Source organism: Aquarana catesbeiana, linkage group LG04 (assembly GCF_042186555.1).
Source record: "Aquarana catesbeiana isolate 2022-GZ linkage group LG04, ASM4218655v1, whole genome shotgun sequence".
Taxonomy (NCBI): Eukaryota; Metazoa; Chordata; class Amphibia; order Anura; family Ranidae; genus Aquarana; species Aquarana catesbeiana.
The window spans coordinates 502,756,886-502,777,414 of NC_133327.1; positions in this window are offsets into that span (position 1 = coordinate 502,756,886).

The window sequence follows — 20,529 nt, forward strand, 5'->3', positions numbered from 1 at the left end:
GCTTGTTGCTGGAGTAGGTCCACTGATGCACGCTCTAGGCCCGGACTGCCATGGTGACGCCCAAGCATGCGAGTATCTCTGTCTTCAGAGTCTCATAATCCTGGGCCTTATCTGGTTCCAGGTCAAAATAGGCTTTTTTGAGGTTTTCCCGTCAGAAATGGGGCTAACAGACCCACCCACTGTTATTTTGGCCATCCTTCACGGACAGCGACTCTCTTGAAAGTCGCAAGGTATGCCTCAACATCATCGGCAGGTGTCATCTTCTGCAGGTGGTAGGAGGCACGTACCATCTTTGGTTCCACTGGCACAGGAGGGGTGAACCCCCTTTTCAATTCCAGCAGCGTCTCTGCGAACTGGTGGTTCATCTCCTACTGGGCCGCCTGTTGTGATGCAGCGGCCTCCCTTTGTGCTGCAGTGGCTTCTGTGACTTGGCGGTTGGTTTTCCCGCTGAGCTGCATCGGCCTGTAGTAGGGCCTTTAACATCTCCTCCATCTTCAGAAAGTGCCCGCATTCTCCACCACGTGTGGGAGAGTAGCTTGTGAGGATAACCTTTTCTTCTAAATGAAGACCAGTGTGCAGGCAGTTTCTTTAAAATCTGGTGGGTTGCCATGTTTATTTACAAGTGGTTTGCAAAGTCATAAAATAAAAATAGTAAAGTAAATCCTTGCCGTCTGGTGCTACACTAAACAGTAGACTGCTCTCTATACGGCGTGGGGCTGGTCCCTGTCACCCACAAAACATGAGGTAAAGCAAACCTTCTTTTTAAATCCAAACAAACTGAGCTTCTCTCTCTCAGATTCCCTTCTGAGTCTCAGGCCAGTGCCTTGCTGTGCTCTCTTCCTGGTCATTTAAAGTCCACCTGAGCATAGACTCAAAGTGGACCACAACACCCGGACCGGAACCAAGCCTGCCACAGAGGCTGGAAAAACCCAGGCCAGATTCCGGCTCTGTCTCTTACAATAGAACGAATATGAGGTGAAATATACCGATTATTGATGACCTCACCTTGCATACCGTATATATATATATATATATATATATATATATATATACGTACATATATATCTCCATACATATAGAGAATTTCAAGTTTCCAGTATAACAACATGACTTTCAATTTGTAAAACTACTCCAATCTGAATTTTTTCATTTTTTCTGAAAATTTCCATTTTTTTTTCTCCCCAAAAAATAGGGAAAACATTTTTTTTGTCCCTTTGCTTCAAAATTTCTGGAAATTGTATATCTCTAGGATAGGGTAGGGGTGGACTGGAAATACTGGGGTAGGGAGTTCCAGAGGATGGGAGAGGTTCTGGAAAAATCCTGGAGGTCAGCATGGAAGGAGGTAACAAGGGAGTTAGACAGCAAGCTGGAGTGGAGAGGAAGGCTTGTGTGATATCTGCAGATGAAGTTGGTGATGTAGCTGGGGGCAGTGTTGTGGATTGCATTATAAGCTGTGGTTAGTATTTTGAATTTTATACTTTGGACACTCCCACCATATGTGGATATGCGACCCTTGCTAACCACAGCCCCTCTGAGACTGAGGGGCACGCCAATGTCAACAGCTTTGGCACTCTATACCACCTTGTTAAAATGTTATAATTAGTCTATTGTAGTTTACAACAAATAGAGGAGGAATGCATCAGACTCAGAATGGAATGTTTATGAGAATCAGAAAATTAACTCTCCAGCTCCATCTCCAACTCTCCAAAAAACCTAAGACCCATAAGAGTTCCACTGTGGTTCAATATCTTAGAAGTAGTGGACAGCAGACCCTTATGGATGAACAACTTGCGCCACATATACTCAAACCCTCTGAGGGAGTCCAAAGGCAAATCTTTCACAGGCCTTCCCGGCAGGAGGGGGAGATTAGCATAGGTAGAATAATTATAGTAAGAAAAATAGTGTCCAAGAGTCCTCAATAAAGGTTTGCCATTGTTTTCTCAAGTATTACTCAGAGTTTTGGATTGATTTGATGTCACGCCTCCAGATAATTATTTTGGTTAGGGCTAATGCTCTGTGATAAGTCCTCAAATTGAGGATGCCTAGCCCACCTTCACACTTAGCCTTCATGAAAATTTGATGTGACAATCTAGGCTTGGCAAATTTTTTGTACAAAGTTTGTGAAGAGCTGCAAAAGAAAGCCTTCAGAAGCACAATAGGACAAAAAAAGTTTCTCAGTAAAACATTCATTTTTATAATAATGTAATCTATATAAAAATGTAATTCCTGGACTGTAAGCTCTAATGAGCAGAGACCTCAGATTCCTCCTGTATCGAATTGTATTGTAATTGTACTGTCTGCCCAAATGTTGTAAAGAGCTGTGCAAACTGTCGGCGCTATATAAGTCCTGTATAATAATAATAATAATAATAATAATTCTACCAAGCCATGTATAGGTGGCTTTATCCCATTCTTCCAAGTCCCATTTTATCATCTGGAGCAGGGGAACATAATTTGCTTCCTATTAATTTATGTATATACCCATAAATGTAATGGATCTCATATTCCACACAAAAGGAAAGGACTGTTTGAGGGCATCTGCCATGGCTTGAGGTAAGTACAGTGGCAGCATTTCAGACTATAGACATATCTATTTTAAAATTCAGTAAGTTGGGCATGGTCATTAGTGGATCCAAAATGTAGGATAATACATTGTACATACACAGATAGTTTGTTTTTAATTGAATTTGCTGTAAGCCCATGGATATTCCAGTTCATTCTGATCTTACGCAGGAAAGCCTCTATAACTAGTGCAAATAACAGTGGGGACAGAGGGAAGACCTGTGGGGTTAAATTGTGAATCCTAAAATGTGGAGAGAGGGTACTGTTGACCTTGACCCTGGCTGAGGGTACCCCAAATAAAGGTAAAATCAAGTATAGCAATTAGGCCCCAAGCCTAACACAAAGAGGATCTCTTCTAGGATTACCCAGTCCACCCTGCCAAACACCTTCTGAGCGTTGCTGGACTGAAGTACTGGTTGCATGCACTGTTTGGGTGTGGACACAGTGGGCCAAAGTAGGACCCTAATCAAATTATCCCTAGCTACTTCTGATTCGTATGGACCACATTCAGGAGTAAGTGTTGCAGTCTAGATGCTACCAGCTTTGCCAAAATCCTCACATCAAAATTTAGGAGGGATATTGGTAGGTAATTTAGACAATTACCCTCTTACTCTTTTCCCTCTTTGAGGTTATATAGGCTGTAAGGGCCTCTGCTAGTCATAGAGTTGAAGTAATCACACATGTGAGGAATCAGAAGGGGAAGAGATTTGCTTTAATAAGTACTGTGAAAGATGTCCATCCCTGGGCTTTTCCCTTTAGGGAGGTCCCTAATGATACATTTAACTTCCCCTTGGGTAATCAGTTTCTCTAAGGAGGCAATTGATTCCAGAGATAGTTTCAGGTAATTTACTTCAGCCAAGTATTTTGGAATCCTAAGCCTGTGCTCCAAATATTCTTGTGGTCATTTATCCACAGTGAGAATATAAAGACTACTATAGTATTCAAGGAATTATTTGGCTATACAGGAGAATTGAAATACAGGTTGACCCACAGAAGAGAGCAGTTTATGTACATGGAAAATCTCCCTCTTCTTTCTTAAAGCCCTGGCCAATAGTTTCCCAGATTTATTGCTAGACTTGAAAACTTTATGTGCCCAGTACCTACATTTCTTCTGAATTCTGGAAAGTCCACAGAATGACTTTCAGATTCTGGGGATTGGGAGCATTTAAGTTTATTTTCTAATTGTTGTATCTCAGCAATCAATTGCTGCTTATTTTTAAGTCTTTGCTTCTTAAGCCGTGAGTTTTGGGAAATCAGAACACCTCTAATAACTGCCTTGTGCCCTTCCCAGAGTGTGCACTTATGGACATCATCTGTACTGTTAATCTCAAAATATGATTTAATAGCTTTGGTAACTGCATCCACGGCAGTGGGGTCATCTAGAATGTTGTAATTCATGCGCCATGTCTATTCTTTGTCTGCACTGACTGGGGGGTTGATCCGACATGGTTGACAATGTCCCAGTGAGGGTGTGTAAATAAAATTGATCCAGAAATATCAAATCAATTCTGGAATAGCATTTGAACTTTTGAATAATTACTCTAATTCCTTTGAGAGGCATAAAGCGAGTGCCAGCAATTAATCACAACACATGAAGGGATTGCATTGTCATGATAAAATGCTTTAAGGCTGCAAAGGCTAAAGCTGATTTGCAAGAAGAGATGTTATGTTTTGGCTCAGTGCAGAGATTAAAGTCGACACCAAGCACTAGGATTCCTGCTCAAAATGTCCCTATCTATAAATGTTATTTGATGGGTGTTGGGGGCATATATAGAAGCAAAAGTGTAAATCTGGCCCTTGACTCTTAAAAAAAAATATAACACCCCTCTGGGTCCTAATGGCACTGAAAAACAGAAAAGGAGAAATGTATGTGAATGGCTATAGTGACTACCCTAGCCTTGTAAAATTGATGATGTGCTAAAAGTCCATTTGTTATATAGATACATTGGGAGTTTAGGGGTACAACAGGGGGTAAAATGGGTTTCCTGAAAATGGAAAATCAGTATGTAGCCACTTCAATTCCAGACAAATTTTGTTCATCTTATTCGGGAGCACATACAGTACCACACATATTGTAGCAAATAACCTTAATATCAGCCTTTACATAGCAAAAGTACTTTGTGTTGCATCTGAAATTGGGTTTCCATCAATCTTATCTCCCACCAGAACAAAAATAAAATGCAGCAACAACCACTAAATGATCAGGATGCCTAAAGTCTTGTGGGAGGTCGGGTACTCACTTCCCAGGAGTTCCACAAGAATCTTTCACAAGAGTTTTCCAAGGAACAAGCTCTAAATAAAGGAAACACTTTTATTGTGGGTATGTGGATGATGATAATTGCGGGAGCACACTTCCTCCACCCAGACAGAAAATTACCTTGACATAATACATAATCAAAAATGATTAAACAGGGTAAATAATGGAGAAAACAGCATGAGCTGTCCATTGTGGACTTGAGTTCAAAGAGTCCAAACAGCAATTTGACACTCAACTCTATCCAGCAGAAGTATAGAGAAACATTAAACCTAAGCAAAAAAGTCTCATATTACTCCTGGCCAATCAGGTGGTAACTTGTATTTGGGGAGACACCACCTGGGTAGATTAGACTCTTCTGCATCTGTGGGTTCTTTTAGGGTGCACACTACACAGAGCAGGAAGTGGAGGAATTAGGGCAACATATGGTATAGTGTCCTCTAGGAGGGTCAACTCCAGGAGATCCAAGGCTTCTTCAAAGCATGGTAGATCACTGTGCACTCTGTAGACAGCTATAAATGTACTCCTAAAAAGTTCAGGAGAACCAACATATGGCAGTCTGTGTAATGACTGTTAGCTCTCTGCAGCTAAAGGGGAACCAAAAACACCAGGAATGTTGTTGTGCAAAAGACCAAACAAAAAAAAGATCCCTCTTAATCCAGCGCTGGGGGCTACAAACCACTTGAGGCATACCTCAGAAAGAATTAAAAAAGCCTGTGCCACGGTTTGTGATAAAAAGATTTATTCTAAAATTAAAGTCAAAGGATTCCGAGAATGGAATGGGTTAAAATATGGCTGACAGACAATCAATGTTAAACATCATGCTTGATTTTGAACCTCCATCCCACCCAAACCTCAGCAGGACCAGATATAGGACTCCAAACCACTGGATGGTGCAGCTGGTGTGGTCGTGTGGTGTGCTGGATGTGAAGTCACCAACACAGAGCAATGTCGAACCGACTCACCACAACGAGGCATGGGAAGGAATGCAGATTCAGTGGTAGAGCAGATGGAAAGCTGTCAGCAGACTGTAGTCATGACAACACATTTCAGGGGTGGCCCTTGGGGGCCTCACCACATCACTGACCCTTATGGATTCAACCAGTGGTCTGTCATCTCTTCCATTGGGTGGATGACCATGCAACATCTGGCACCTACACACCTTTTGTTTGCCCCCAGCACCGGCCTTGATATGCCTGAGTCAGCCTGCCAAGGTTTGGGTGAGATTGAGGTTCAAAATCAAGCATGATGTTTAACATTGATTGTCTGTCAGCCATATTTTAAAACCTTTCCATTCTTGGAAATCTTTTGACTTTGATTTTACAGTAAATCTTTTTATCACAAACCATAGCATTTTTATGACTTTTCTGAGTTATGCCTCAAGTGGTTTGTAGCCATTACCCCCAGCGCTGGATTAAGAGGAATCTTTTGTTGTTTGTAGACAGCCATAGCATCCCCTTTCCTCAGTAATAAACCAAAAGGGAATCACTATCTGTAAGGAATATCAGCTTGCCTGAGCTCATCCAAGAGGGGCTGCAATAAGTGGCATTTAGCCAAAATGCATCTGGTTAGATCTGTGTAGAAGTATAAATGGGCACTGTCAAAGTTCAAGTGTTTTTTGGTATGTGTCTTATTCATAACTGCTTCTTTGAGGGTGTATTTGTGAAGTTTCCAAATTACATGCCTAAAATTGTTGGTGTCTATTGATGGCGGCCGGAGTGCATGGTGTACATGGCCAATATCAGTCTGTGAAGTGGCATCTCAATCAAAAATCAAATTAAAAGTGCTCTGTAATGTGGGTATAAGATCAGGAGTTTTGATTGCCTCGGGGAGATCTCTGATTCTAATAATAGAGTGCCTGCTCCTGTTTTCCTGACCAAACAACTGAGATATTAAAGCTTCCATGTGTCTGTCTTGCATCACTCTTTTATCTTTAAGCTGCTGCATGGCATACAGGTCAGGATATTTTCCTGCTTGGTTTCCAGAGCCTCACTCCTGTGTCCCTGCCGTGTGGTGTCAGCCCTAAAGTGATACTAAAGTCTTGTTTTTGTTTTTTTTGCTTAAAATAACAAACATGTTATACTTACCTGCTTTGTGTAGTGGTTTTGCACAGAACAGCCCAAATCCTCCTCTTCTCAGGTCTCTCTTTGGCGCTGCTGGCCCCTCCCTCCTGCCAAGTGCCCCACAGCTGACCTGTAGGGAGCCAGAAGGGAGGTGGAAATCGGTCCCACAGTGCTGCCAGTTTTGGCTGGATCTGGCATCAAGGTTTTTTTTTCACATGGAAAATTATTTTATTGGGACCCTATCTAAATTATAGTTTTAAAAAAGTCATGCATTTTGTATTTAGTTTGGATGTTTTCAGCATTTAGTTTGCATGCATTTTGCATACTGTTGCTCTCTGCCATTAAATACATACCAGAAGAGGTAAATGCTGTGTGACATCGTTTTCTGTGATCATCAGAAACATTGGTCATGGGAATACAAACTTTAATGGATGTGCATCCATTATGAAAGAAACAACAGAAATTAATATATATTGCAATCTGAGGGACTCAAAAGTAGTGGTAGGATTCAAGGTTTGCAATTGGAGGGATGACTGATGAGCAAAGACTGTTAGAGACAACTTGAGTGTTAACAAGGACTAGACTGTTTTCATGTTTAAAAAGATTGTCATAGACTGCTCTCACGTAACAAGAGACTGTCAGAAACTGTTCACTAATCACCAAAAATTTTCAAATGACTGCCAGCTTGGACAGTCTAAGCCACATCAATTGATCTGATTCAGTACCATAATTAATTAACCATGTGACTTGACAAAGTGGTTAATCCCTGAAACATGTAGTCCTGGACCAAACCCCAGTATCTCTTTCATTTGGATTTTCATTGCCCTACTGCTTTACAAGATTGGACACAAACCAACTGACCCCTCAGTCCTCTGGTGCCCTTATTGTACGCCTCCCCAGTGGAGCACTTCTGCCAGCTTCTGATGTCTCCTCCGGCTTTGTCCATCCATCCGGCTTCTATTAGAATTGAGTCAACCATCCATTCCATTGGGCTTATAAGTGCCAATCATGGATCATTATGGTGCCTCACTGGCAAATCCTTCCATTCATCCCATTGCATGGGCATTAGGTTTGATCTACATTACAGCCAACTGTCTGTGAATTTAGAGGAAGATGCAGAGTCCTAAAAAACATTTTCAGGGACTTCCAAGGAAGTATTCTCGGAAATTAGTGGTACCTCGAGCCACACTAGAGAGCCAATGGGAGATTAGGCAAATTAACAAGTGGCTTAGGAGCTGGTGTAGAAAGGAGAGGTTTGGGTTTCTGGAGAACTGGGCTGACTTCTCAGTCAGTTACCGGCTCTTCTCGGAGAGAAGATGGCCAAAAAGTTAGAGGGACATTTTAAACTAGGTGTCAGAGGGAGGGACCAGATGTAGAGCTAGCCAGCATGGAGCAAGGTTCAGCGGGTAATATTGGGCGCTTTAGCAGTAGGGTGACTAGAATACCAAAACCCAAGGTAAGTAAATTTGCAAATCCAAATTGCAGCCTCATAACAACTAACTAGGAACAAGGATGCGACAGGACAAAATTAAGAGGCTTGTATACCAATGCTAGAAGTCTAGCTAATAAAATGGGAGAACTGGAGCTGCTAATGTATGAGGAGGATTTTGATTTTGTGGGAATTTCAGTAACTTGGTTTGACAGCTCACATGATTGGCTGACAACTATTCAGGGGTATTCCCTATATCATAGAGATAGGGAGGAAAGGAAAGGTGCACGTAACCGTGAGGAATGACATCACTAATGGTACTAGGGAGGAGGTGGAATCCTTGTGGGTGGATTTCCAAAGGGAGGAAAAAATGGAAAAGTAATAGTGGGCATATACTCCAGGCCCCCTAACATGAGGGAGGAGGGGGAGGCGGACCTCCTATCAAAGCTTGGAATGGTGGCAAGGCTGGGAAATGTTTTTTTTTTTCTTTTTTTTTTTTTTAACCACTCAGCAAGGTAATTTCTCTGGGAGTCATTTTTCAATTGTCAAAAATTCAAAATTTGTCCCATTCTTTCTTCACATCATCATAATTCCATTTTCATTATACACCTCAAAGCTTATCTAGGTGGTATTTAAATTTCAAATTTACCTTCACACCCACGTATTAATCCCCCGCACCCCCCCTCCCCCCCTTCCCCTTCCACCCCGAGACCGTACCTCGCCTGTTCCCCCCTTCTCCTTGGATGTCTTCTCTTCTACCTGTTTCAGCCTCCCAACCCTCCTTTCCACTAGTCAATGGGTCGCTATCATTTCCTTCCTAGGAAGTCCATATCTCGGCAGCTCTCAGGGAATCTTTAAATTCTACCCACATTCTCCATTTTATTTCAAAGGCCCCCATTTTTATCCCTTCACTATACCTTAAATATTCTAAGCTGTGAATCTTGTTGATTTTATTAAACCAGTCCCTCATTGCGGGTCTTTCTTTCCTTCTCCAGTACTTGGGTATCAGGCTTTTGGCCGCATCGATGAGGTGTGGTAAGAGCGTTCTCTGGTAGGCTTTATTGGGCATTTCACTCATATGAAATAGACAGACCCAAGGGTCATCTGGTAGATTAATTCCCGTTATGTCTTTAATAAATCCCCTCACTTTGCTCCAGAATATTTTGATTGTCGGGCATAGCCACCAGATGTGGGCCATTGATCCTGTTTCCTTACACCCCCTCCAGCAGTATTGTGGAGATCCACTTTGGAATTTAAAGTTTAACTCCAGGATTTTGCAGTTTACCGACGTGGCCGATACTCTGCTTAGGATCAATGACCCCTCTGGGCCTGTGAGCTTCCTTCCTAGTTCCTTCTCCCATTTTTGCATGAACGCCGGGGCTTCTATACTCCCCCGGCCTATTAACATTTTATAAATCTGAGAGAACCCACCCTTCTTGTCTTTATCCATACACATTATCTCTAATGGGCGTAAATTCTCCCTTGATCTAATTGGTTGTGGTAGGGCTCTTATAAACCGACTCAATTGGCTGTACCGCCAAGTGTTTATAACTAGTAGGCTTTTTTTGTCCTTTAGCTCTTGATATGTACATATTTTGTTCTGATGCATTATGTCTTTTAACTGTATGTTCTCGTCCAGTAGCCACCCCCCAAACCACTCCCCTATCCCTGGTGCAAAATAATCTGAGTCCTTAAGTGGCATTAAAGGAGAGTTGTACCCCCAGTGCTCCCTTTTGTGGACGGTATCCCATATTTTTAGTGCATATCTAGTGATCTTGTGCGTTTCAGTATTTAGTTTCCTTAAGTGTGGTGGGATCCAAATTATTTTATTTAACTTAGTGTCGCTAATTTCCTTCTCCATTTTTACCCAATGTTTATCTGCTTTATCTTTCGCCCAGTCTATTACTCTGGGGAGAGCTATGGCTTCATAATATTTATGGATATCTGGTGCTCCCCATCCCCCTTTACCTTTGGCTTTTATCAATTGTGCAAATTTTAGTCGGGGCAATCTTTCTCTCCAAATAAATCTTAAAAAAATCCAGTGCAGTTTTCTAAGGTAGGTTTGCGGGAGCGCCACTGGCAACATTTGCATTTTATAAGTAATTCTTGGCAGTACCACCATTTTGTAGATGTTTATTCTCCCCCCAAGTTAATTGTCCTAGTGATATTCTATTAAGTTCTTGCTTTACCTCGTTAAGAAGTGGCAGGAAGTTTGCTTGAAAGAGCGTCTCTTGTGAGGTTGTAATTTTAATCCCTAAGTAATTTAATTCTTTTTGCCCCCACATGAAGGGGAGGTGCTTTTGATATGAATGATCTCCGGTTTTGCAGGTATTAAGGCTTAGTGTTTCAGATTCATTTGAGTTAATTTTGAAGTTAGAAAGCTTCCCATACTCTAATAGGGTGGCCATTATGTTCGGGAGAGATATCCTTGGGCGCGTTATGTAAAGCAGAATATCGTCCGCAATTGCGGCTAGTTTGTATTCGTCTCTACCTATTGTTACCCCGCTGATATCCGGGCATTGCCTAATCTTAGCAAGGAGAGGTTCTAGAGTCAGTATGAACAGGACAGGGGAGAGTGGGCACCCCTGTCTTGTACCATTGTACATATCAAACGGCTCCGACAGCACTCCATTTATCCTTACTCTCGCTGTGGGTCTGGAGTATAATGCCCCCATCCTTCTACAAATCCTATTCCCGAAGCCAATCTCCTCTAGTGTGCCCATCATGAAGTCCCAGTCCACTCTGTCGAATGCTTTTTCAGCGTCTATTGACAAGAGTAGACCTGGGACTCCACTCTTCTTAATCTGTTGCACTACCAGGAGGGTTTTGATACTGTTATCTCGTCCTTGTCGGCCTGGCACAAACCCGACCTGATCTGGATGTATAATCCTTCCTATTATAGGTTTCAGTCTTTCCGCGATCACCTTCGCATATATTTTCGTATCTACGTTTAAGAGGGAAATAGGCCTGTAGCTTGAACATAATGTACTGTCTTTGCTTTCTTTAGGGATAATGGCTATGTTAGCTGCCAGAGCTTCCTTTCTCATTTCTCCTTTGTCCCCGATGTCATTCATATAAGAGCACATTTTTGGTATCAGGTAATCCTGGTATTTTCTATAATACAGCACCGTCAGTCCATCCGGACCTGGACTTTTTCCCACTTGCATCCCTTTGAGCGCTTTTCTCACTTCCGCTTCAGTGAAAGGGGCTTCTAAGGTGGTTTGTTCGCTTCCTGATAGTTTAGCCAAGCCATTATCCTTTAAATAATTTTTAATTTTCCCTTGTTTTACTTCCCTCTCCTCGATAGTTTTATTTTTGTTTATAGCATACAGCCCCCATAGAACTCCTGGAAGGTCCTCGCAATATCTCTGTCTTTCTAGGCGATCTCACCTGTTTTAGTTTTTATTTTATCAATATAGTTATTATTTTTCTTTTTGCTTAGGACCTTAGCCAGGAGTCTACCGGGTCTGTTGCCTCCTATATATCTTTCTTTTTTAACCCTGTTGTATACCTTACGATTCTCTAATTCGATAAACTCACGCATGGCCTCTCTACTCTTATACAAGTCCACCAATATCTCCTTGTCCCCAGTATGCTTATGTTGTTGTTCTAACTACTGAATTGTCTTCTGTAGGGCAAGTATCTCAATGACCTCCCTTTTTTTCCTTTCTGAGCCCGCCTTTATTATAATGCCTCTGATGTACGCTTTGTGGGCCTCCCATATTATGGCCTCTGGGGTTTCCCCGACTATGTTAATTTTAAAGTAGAATGCTAATTCTTCCTTAATGCGCTTATCGATATCTCTATCGTGTAGTAGGTCCTTGTTTAATTTCCAGCAGTTGAATGGGTGTTTGCCTCTACCCATTTTCCACTGAAGACTTACTGGAGCGTGGTCAGAGAATGTTATTGACACTATTTTTGTGCCCTCTACTTCATCGATATGCCTGTGTTCCACCAAAAAAAAATCCAGTCTGGAGTACGTTGAGTGTACGGGGGAGTAGAAGGAATAATCTCTTTCATTCGGGTGTTGCAGCCTCCAGACATCTGCCAGTTGGCATTGACGAAGTTTCTTTTTGAGTTTATTCATCCATATCCCTCCAGTCCCCCAGGCACTCGACGTACTGTCTTTACCCGGGTCCAGGCACACACTGAAATCTCCTGCAATAATAGCCCTCCCACTCTTGAAGCCTTCAAACTTTGAGAGAATGCCCACTAAGTACCTACCGGGGTTAATATTCGGACAGTAGATATTTGCTAACGTACACTCCACCCCATTTAGATTGCCCCTGAGAAATAAAAACCGTCCCTCTGGGTCAATCATTCTCTCCTCCAACTTAAACCTGACGTCTTTAGCGAAGCCTATGGCAATACCTTTTGAGCCCCTAGTCGGGGAGTCCCCGTACTCCCATTTCGGGAAGTCTCTCAAAGGGAATTCTTTGGTTCTTACCCACGTAAAGGTGCGTCTCCTGCAAGAAGACTACCTCTGCTTTGAGGAGTTTCAATCCTCTCATTATGTTTGCACACTTTATGGGAGAACCGATGCCCCTCACATTGTTTGAAATTAGATTAATCCCTGCCATCTCGTTATTGTACCGTAATGTAGGCTGAACATCTCCTTATGGTTCTAAGAATCGGGGAACAGTTTCAATAAGTACCGGTCTCTCCCTCCCCCTACCCCCGCCCACCCTTGTCCCTCCCTTATCCCCCCTTACCCTCCCCCCAAACCCTCCCTTCCCTCCCCCTTCATCCAGGGGCAGCGGACCATCTCATGGCCCCGTCAACCGTGGCCCTACTAACTCCTCCCGGCCCCTCGGTTCTCCCCCTAGAGGTTGAGCACGGGGGTGCTATCCTTGGATCCAATCACCTCCCGGTCCTGCCCCCCCTCCCCCACCCCCCCAAGACCCGCACCCCCCTGCCTTCCCCGCACTTATTATAGTACTTAGTCCTGGGGTTGTCTTTCTATGATTATAATACTGTCTTGTATCTCTTTGTTTATGATCAGGTCATTTTAGAGACTGGTTTTCAGGTAGATGTCCCCTCCCTGCTATCTTGAGTTACGATTCTTTCCCACCATCCCGGAATTTCCACCAGTGGCACTTCCAAGCGATGGCAAAATTTTTGTGTGTCTTCAGGAAATCGCAATGACGCTGAGCGACCCTCTTTGCGTCCAATCAGGCAGGCTGGGAAGCCCCATGAATATTGGACATCATATGCTCTGAGTTGAGCCAGAAGTGGCTTAAGGGTTCTTCTCCTGGCCAGGGTCTCTGCGGATAGGTCTGGAAAAATCTGTAGGTTTACCTCCCCATACTTCACTGGTTGGTTCATTTTTATGCTGGATTTAATCCGCTCTTTATCCTGGAAGTTGTGGAATCTTATAATTACGTCACGTGGGGCGTCCCCTCTAATCTCAGCAGGCTTTCTTATCCTATGGGCTCTCTCCAATTTGATCTTCGGTCTATTATCAGTTGGGTCTAATCGGTCCCCCGAAGATTTGGTCGATTTTTTTCTTGTAGATTCTCTTTACCCCCCTGCGTCTCAGGCAGGCCTCTTATCCGCAGATTTTTCCTCCTATTACGGTTCTCCTGGTCTTCCAGTTTGTACCATAGATTTCTCTGTTCTTTCTGAATCTCTTCTATCTGATGTTTGAGGTTTTTTATCTCCATTCCCTGTACGTCCATTGTTGCTTCCAACTCTTCCACTCTTTTTAGTGTATGGTCCATATCTTGACGAATTGTTTCAATTTCTCCTTTAATTGATGTTTCTAGTCTTGCGAACATTTCTGCCATCTCGCTCTTTGTTGGTAATTGTTTGCTTTGCTGGAGGTCCATTGGTGCCTCTTCTGTTGTCTCAGTACCTACGGTGTGGGAGTCCATCTCCGCCAGTTGTCTTCATGTGCTTATTTTAGATGGGGGCTCGGGGGTTTTGAATTTGGACCCAACTGCCTTTCCCAGGCTCCCCTTACCACCATCCTGGACCATACATTTCCTAATAGCGCCCGGGCTTACGCTTGTTGTGCTACTGCTGGCCGCGTTGGCTGTGGCCCCCTTTCCTCCCTTCCCCCTCATTATGCTATTTATGCTGCTGGGCCCTGAGGAACGGTGCTAAGTATCCTACCGGTGTGGCCCGTATTATATATAACCAGTCCTCTCAAATGTTATGCACAGCCAACTGAGGGGTTAATCCATTCTAGCCTCCAGGGCCTCTTTGGGTCAGGTACTTCTCGCACAGGGACCCAGTGGGTCAGCGGACTCTCACAGCTTACGCCCACCCAGTATATCAGCACTATGGATATGCTCTTATTTCATAAAAAAAAAAAACGAAAAACAAAAAATAAGAGAAAAACAACAAAGAGGGAACATTTAAACTAGGTACAGTCCCGCTTCATTAACATAAGTCCCGGTCCAGATTCTCTTTAGCAATGTAACATACACAGGATCGGATAATACAATTTATCATTCCGCAGGTTTTCTTTCTGGATCCCTTACTGAAAAGGGGAGTCCAGATTCATATAATCAAAGTGGGACACTTACCCCCTCAGCCGCGGTTGCACGATCTTACCCGTTTCCTTTTTTCTTTTTTTTTTCTTTCTTTTTTCAATCCAGGCACAGGCTTTCTTCAGCGGGGTCTCCGTGCACCTGTCGGCTGTTCAAATCAGCATGACTCACCGCTGTCTGGACAGCCGTCCTCTTCACTTACTCCCGGGCATGCCCGACCATGCCCCGAGGCAGCTTCACTATCGTTGCGGGGATCCGTGTCCAGGACGCATTTACGGGGGTTAGAGGCACAGGGTATCAGGCTCCAGAGCGGGGGGGCGGGAGAACTACAGGGGGGGTGAAGCTGTTCCCAGCCGTTCGCCAGAGCTAGAGGGAGAGATGCCCGGCATCCCGGGATTAGCAGCAGGTTCAGCTAGACGCCCACATCCGGCTCCTCCGAGGCTGGGAAATGTTATTATAATGGGGGATTTTAATTATCCAGACATAGACATAGGGCAGAATGAACTGTACATTCGTCTAAGGCTTGCTATTTCCTAAATGTCTTTCAGGATAATTTCATGGGTCATTTAGTGAATGTACCAACAAGAGATAATTCATTACGAGACCTACTGAATACAAACAATACAGACCTGATCACGGGTGTGGAAATACGGGGCAACTTAGGAAACAGCGACTACAGGTCAATTAGATTCAGTATAAAACACAGAAATAAGCACAATGGTAATAAAAGGACACTGAACTTCAAAAGAGCCAACTTTCCGAAACTGCGCTATTTGCTAGACGATATAATTGGGACAAAATCCTAGAAACAAAGAACACAGATGAAAGATGGGAGTGCTTTAAAGCATACTAAATAAAGGTATTGGCCAGTGCATTCCAATGGGGAAATACGTTTAAAAGAGCCAAAATGAAACCTGGGTGGCTAAATTCTAATGTAAAATAAAAAAACAAGCACTGAGATGGATATAATTTGATAAATGAGTGGAAAAAAAAAATAAAAAAGTGGACTAATCAGATACAATTAAGCTGCTATCAATAAAAGGTCATCAAAAATCCCACAAAATATGAATAAAATATATATAAAATTGATGCGCTCTAATCACTGGCTAGTCAGCATAAATGTGCCAAATGTGCAAAAACATTGTAATACATGCAAAAGCCTGTGATAAAATAAATAAATAATCCTGGTGCTAATATGAACAGATCTTCCACAGTGCTCTATAATATTATAAAAACACCTATGCCACTCTTGTTGAATAAATAACCATAATCAGAAAAGTGGAATATAACAAAATCCTGGCGCAAACCGCCACAAAATTATATAAACATGTGAGAAAAATAAATATAACAAATCTGTGTTACAGATAGATTCAAATAAAAAACACTCTGGTGTGTGTTTCAAATATGTGCAATCTTGGGGAGAAAGTGTTTATGATGATGGTGAATTGCTCCGGGATCTATATGCACTTGTGACCGTAGTTAATTTCTTATAAGCTAAATTGATTGATTAGAGTGTTAGATTGTAGTTCATGCTTTTTTAGCATCCTGCTTCAGCCAAAATCATGTTGGTGGTGTGTTTATCATAAGGTTCTCAACACCGACAATTTATGAAAGACAAGCAGAGACATTCATCATTGTGTGGTTAACTATGCAAGAGGACACAAGCAAAAACCTCTAAGAGATACACTCAGGTGCGCCCGATCATATAAAGGCATATAAGGATGCAGAATGCAGTCAGCCACTGTGGACGAGACTTAGCTCAGCAAACCGCTGCAGTTCAACTCCAAGTGTCAAACTGCACTGAGCGTCCTAGGCTCCTCCCACGCGTTGCGTTACTGTCACGTGACTTTCTCAAGGATAGACTCAAGATGCCACAGTCTCAGTATTTAAATCCAATGGCGTTCTGATAACCATGGATACAGCGCTGTGTTTTAATTGGGTCATCATCCTGCTTACTGCTTATACTTATGTGTATTTATTTAAAACGATCTTTACTTTATACAAGTTTAAAAACAACAGGTTAAAAACAAGTTTAGAAAACATAATCAATGGAAACAAGGTAACAATTATAAATTGATACAAATGAAACTGAATCTAAAGTGAGTGATGCGAGGGATAATAGACTCCCCCCAGAGGTGCATATCAGTATTGCATCCTAGCAACTAGTATAAGAAAGACGAGAAATGTTATCTTCCATGTCAGAACCCATTCACTGGACCTAACATAGGGCAGTCCAAAATTGGTACACATACATAGTAAGGACACCACACTGCACCCCTTCAGGAACAAATCTCTATCACACGCTAAGGTGCCTAATGCATATTCCACTATTATACATACATATATAAGAGATATAAAAGGTATAAAAATATCTGCACATTTAAAATAATTAGTACATTACATTATTAAGCCAAGATATATTTGCGGATAATTAAAAATGACATATAAGTATGAAAAACAAAAATATTTATAAAAAACAAAAATATTTAAAAGTATTTGGTTAAAAATTAAAGGTACCTAATATACATTAAGCTGAATAAAAAATTAATAATCTGATATAAAACAATTAAGATCAAATTCGATGTTCAAGCCATTAGGCGCAAGAGTACCCATCTCAAATATCCATTTTGACTCATTTTTACTAAGTTCTGTATTGCCCAAAATTTTAACTCTTTAGGGTCTCTATTGTGGTGCATAGCAAAGTGTTTGGATACACTATGCTTTGGGTAACCATTTTTGATGTTTTGGATATGTTCCCTTATGCGTTTCCACATAGGTCTTTTAGTTCTGCCTATATATTGCAGTGAGCAAGAACATTGGAGGACATATAGGAAAAAAGGGGGTTCCCCTGAGTGGATTTTTCCGGCACTTGCAAAAGTTATTATATAAAATGGGAAAATACACATATATATATATAAGGTAAAACAATGTTTATGTTTATTCAAAAACGTTCTAGTATTAAAAGCAATGCATACATTTGCAGACAACGAAAACATGTACAATAGACATAGTACAAAGCGGTTGTGATATCTATTTCGGTTGGCAGGTAACAGATGACGTTTAAATAGTGGAATTCTTTTCAAACCCGACGCGTTTCGGGTACATTCTATTTCAGTCCTTCTTCAGGGGCATAATTGAAAAGAAAAGTTCATCTAGATTAATTAAAAAACATATATTTGATCAATTGCCATATAAATCTATATGTCAATAACCAATTGTAGGTTAAATGATCCGTGGATCACTTACCTGTTATGTTACCGTTGGTTTTTATGCAAAAAAGACATTGGTAATTACAACCGGGGGCGGGAAATGCTTGCGAGAGAGATGGCATTTGATTTGGTGTTCATAAATAAGGACAGCTGTTCTCTGGGTACTTGTATCTCATATGTAACACTTCCCCAATGAGAAGGGGGAGAGATGAGGGGGAGGGGGAGGGTTTTTTGGGTTTTTTGGTTTTATTTTTGGTGGTGTATATAGAGGTTCACCTACCCCTGCCTCCCCCGGATGCGTGCGGGCCACAGCGGTATATTGGAGCGAAGAGGAACAGTCCTATAAATAAAAGTTCATATAGTTTGAATGAGTAGCGAGTTCTTACTTAATAAAGAGAGCAATAGTAATCTTTTATTGGTATAAGTCCATTAATTGCTAATAACCAATGGAAAAAGTCCACTTATAAGTTTATGTGTAGTGAAACACTACTTATATGTCATTCAAGGTGAAGGGAATATGTATTGTTCATTATACTGGTAGTTAATGGACATAGTCCACCTACAAAATGTACATGCATGTACAGTACAGAGCTCCTAATCAGTCATTGTAGGTAGAAAGTATGAATTCATAAAAGTTGTATTCGTTTTGCACTATAAGCTCCCCTTAAAGACATTCATATGATTCATATTGAAGCATACTGACAGTTATAACATTGTGTGATCATAGTGTTTAAAACTATATAGTAAGGGGTGTGCAGTAACAAGCAAAAGCTAATGAATAAAAAAAGGACTATATGCATATATGCACATGCAAGCATGCATGTGCACATATACCCACACACACTTGAGTGTGTGTATGGATGAAAGATAATGGGTACTTATATAGATAACTTTAGTATTGCATTTTAAGTCCATAATAATAGTAGAAAGATGATGATAGACAAGGAGAAATCTTGTACATACAAATCTATAGAGCAGAAAGGGGAGACCAGCACGTTAAGTGGTTAAAAAGCAAAGTTCTCATACCTGTTCTCAGACAGTATTCATATTTAGCCAGCCACGCATCCCAGCATCCGGCAGGTAAGACGCCTGAGCTGGGAATGAGTGGGGCCAGTTTATATGTATGACGAGTTCCAATCAGCCGGCGCAATGATCGCGCTCAGCTGACTGGTAATTCTCGTCAGCTGGAGAGCCTCAATCGCTCCCTGAGACGGGGATGCGCGGCGCCGCCCCTACCGCGCATTTGCGAGCGCAGTTACGTTGGGGCGGCGTCACGCACACCCCTCCCACCGGCACGGAAAGCCTCACCGGCGGACTGCGCATGTCCGCCGGAGTGGCAATATGGAGGTGGAGGGCATAGTTGTTGTGTTGCCCTGGTAACCTCCTGTAGTGCCGCTCAGTTAAGGATGCTGGGCGGCCTTTCCGTGCCGGGCAACCGCTAGTGGCGGACGCACCCGGGGGGGGGCCGGGAGAAAGGCAAACAAAGGAACAGTGTTAATGTTTGAGAATTTTAGACATAAAAAGGGGAAGTGTCCATTGTGGGCCATCTATATATAAAAGTGGGTAGAGAATCACAGAATAACACAGACTATTGGCACGAGGATATACACGTACGTCTTTGAAAAAATCCTTTAAGAGAGTATTGGATAAACCTAGGAGTACACTTTTCCAGACCTCTAAACCTAAAGATACCAACTCATTACGTATTATAACAACGTATAACCAACAACACCGCCAAATTAGAAAAATAGTCGAAAAATATTGGCATTTACTAACTCTTGACCCTTCCCTAGGTCATTTGATACCAAATAAACCCCAGTTTACGTTTAGGAGAGCAACATCCATCGGTGACAAAATGGTGAGCAGTGAATTCAAAAATGAATCAACTAAAACACACTGTAAATACAGAGGAACATTCATATGTGGCTCGTGCCGATATTGTGGATACATGTTGACACAAAAGAACCCCACCCTCCCCAATGGCAAAAAACTATTTCCAAAGCACTTCGCAAACTGCAGAACCACTGGAGTCGTTTACCTTCTCCAGTGCGACTGCGGTTGTTTCTATATAGGTAAAACCAAAATGGAGTTTTGGAAAAGAGCATACAGACATATTTTGTCAATGCAAACTTCTGATCCTGATCTCCCCCTGGGCCGCCATGTTGCCCTGGTACACGGGGGCAAATTCCCCAAAATTAAATTTCTAATTCTGGATCGGGTGCACCCTAGCCCTAGGGGGGGGCGACTGGAATAAAACCCTACTCCAGAGGGAATTAAAATGGATTTATTCGCTGAAGGCTACTCTACCCCCAGGCCTCAATGATGCCATGTGTTTTAAACCATTCCTCGAAGGCTTCAACTCCGGTGGAATGGAGAAATGAAACACTAATAGACTAAATTAACAGACCCGTTACTAACATGTAAGGAATATGTTCTACCTTTGATCTGTATCCTTTTCCACACCCCTAACTATGCCTAGATATCATGAAATAATATTGTGCCTGATGTCTATACTGTA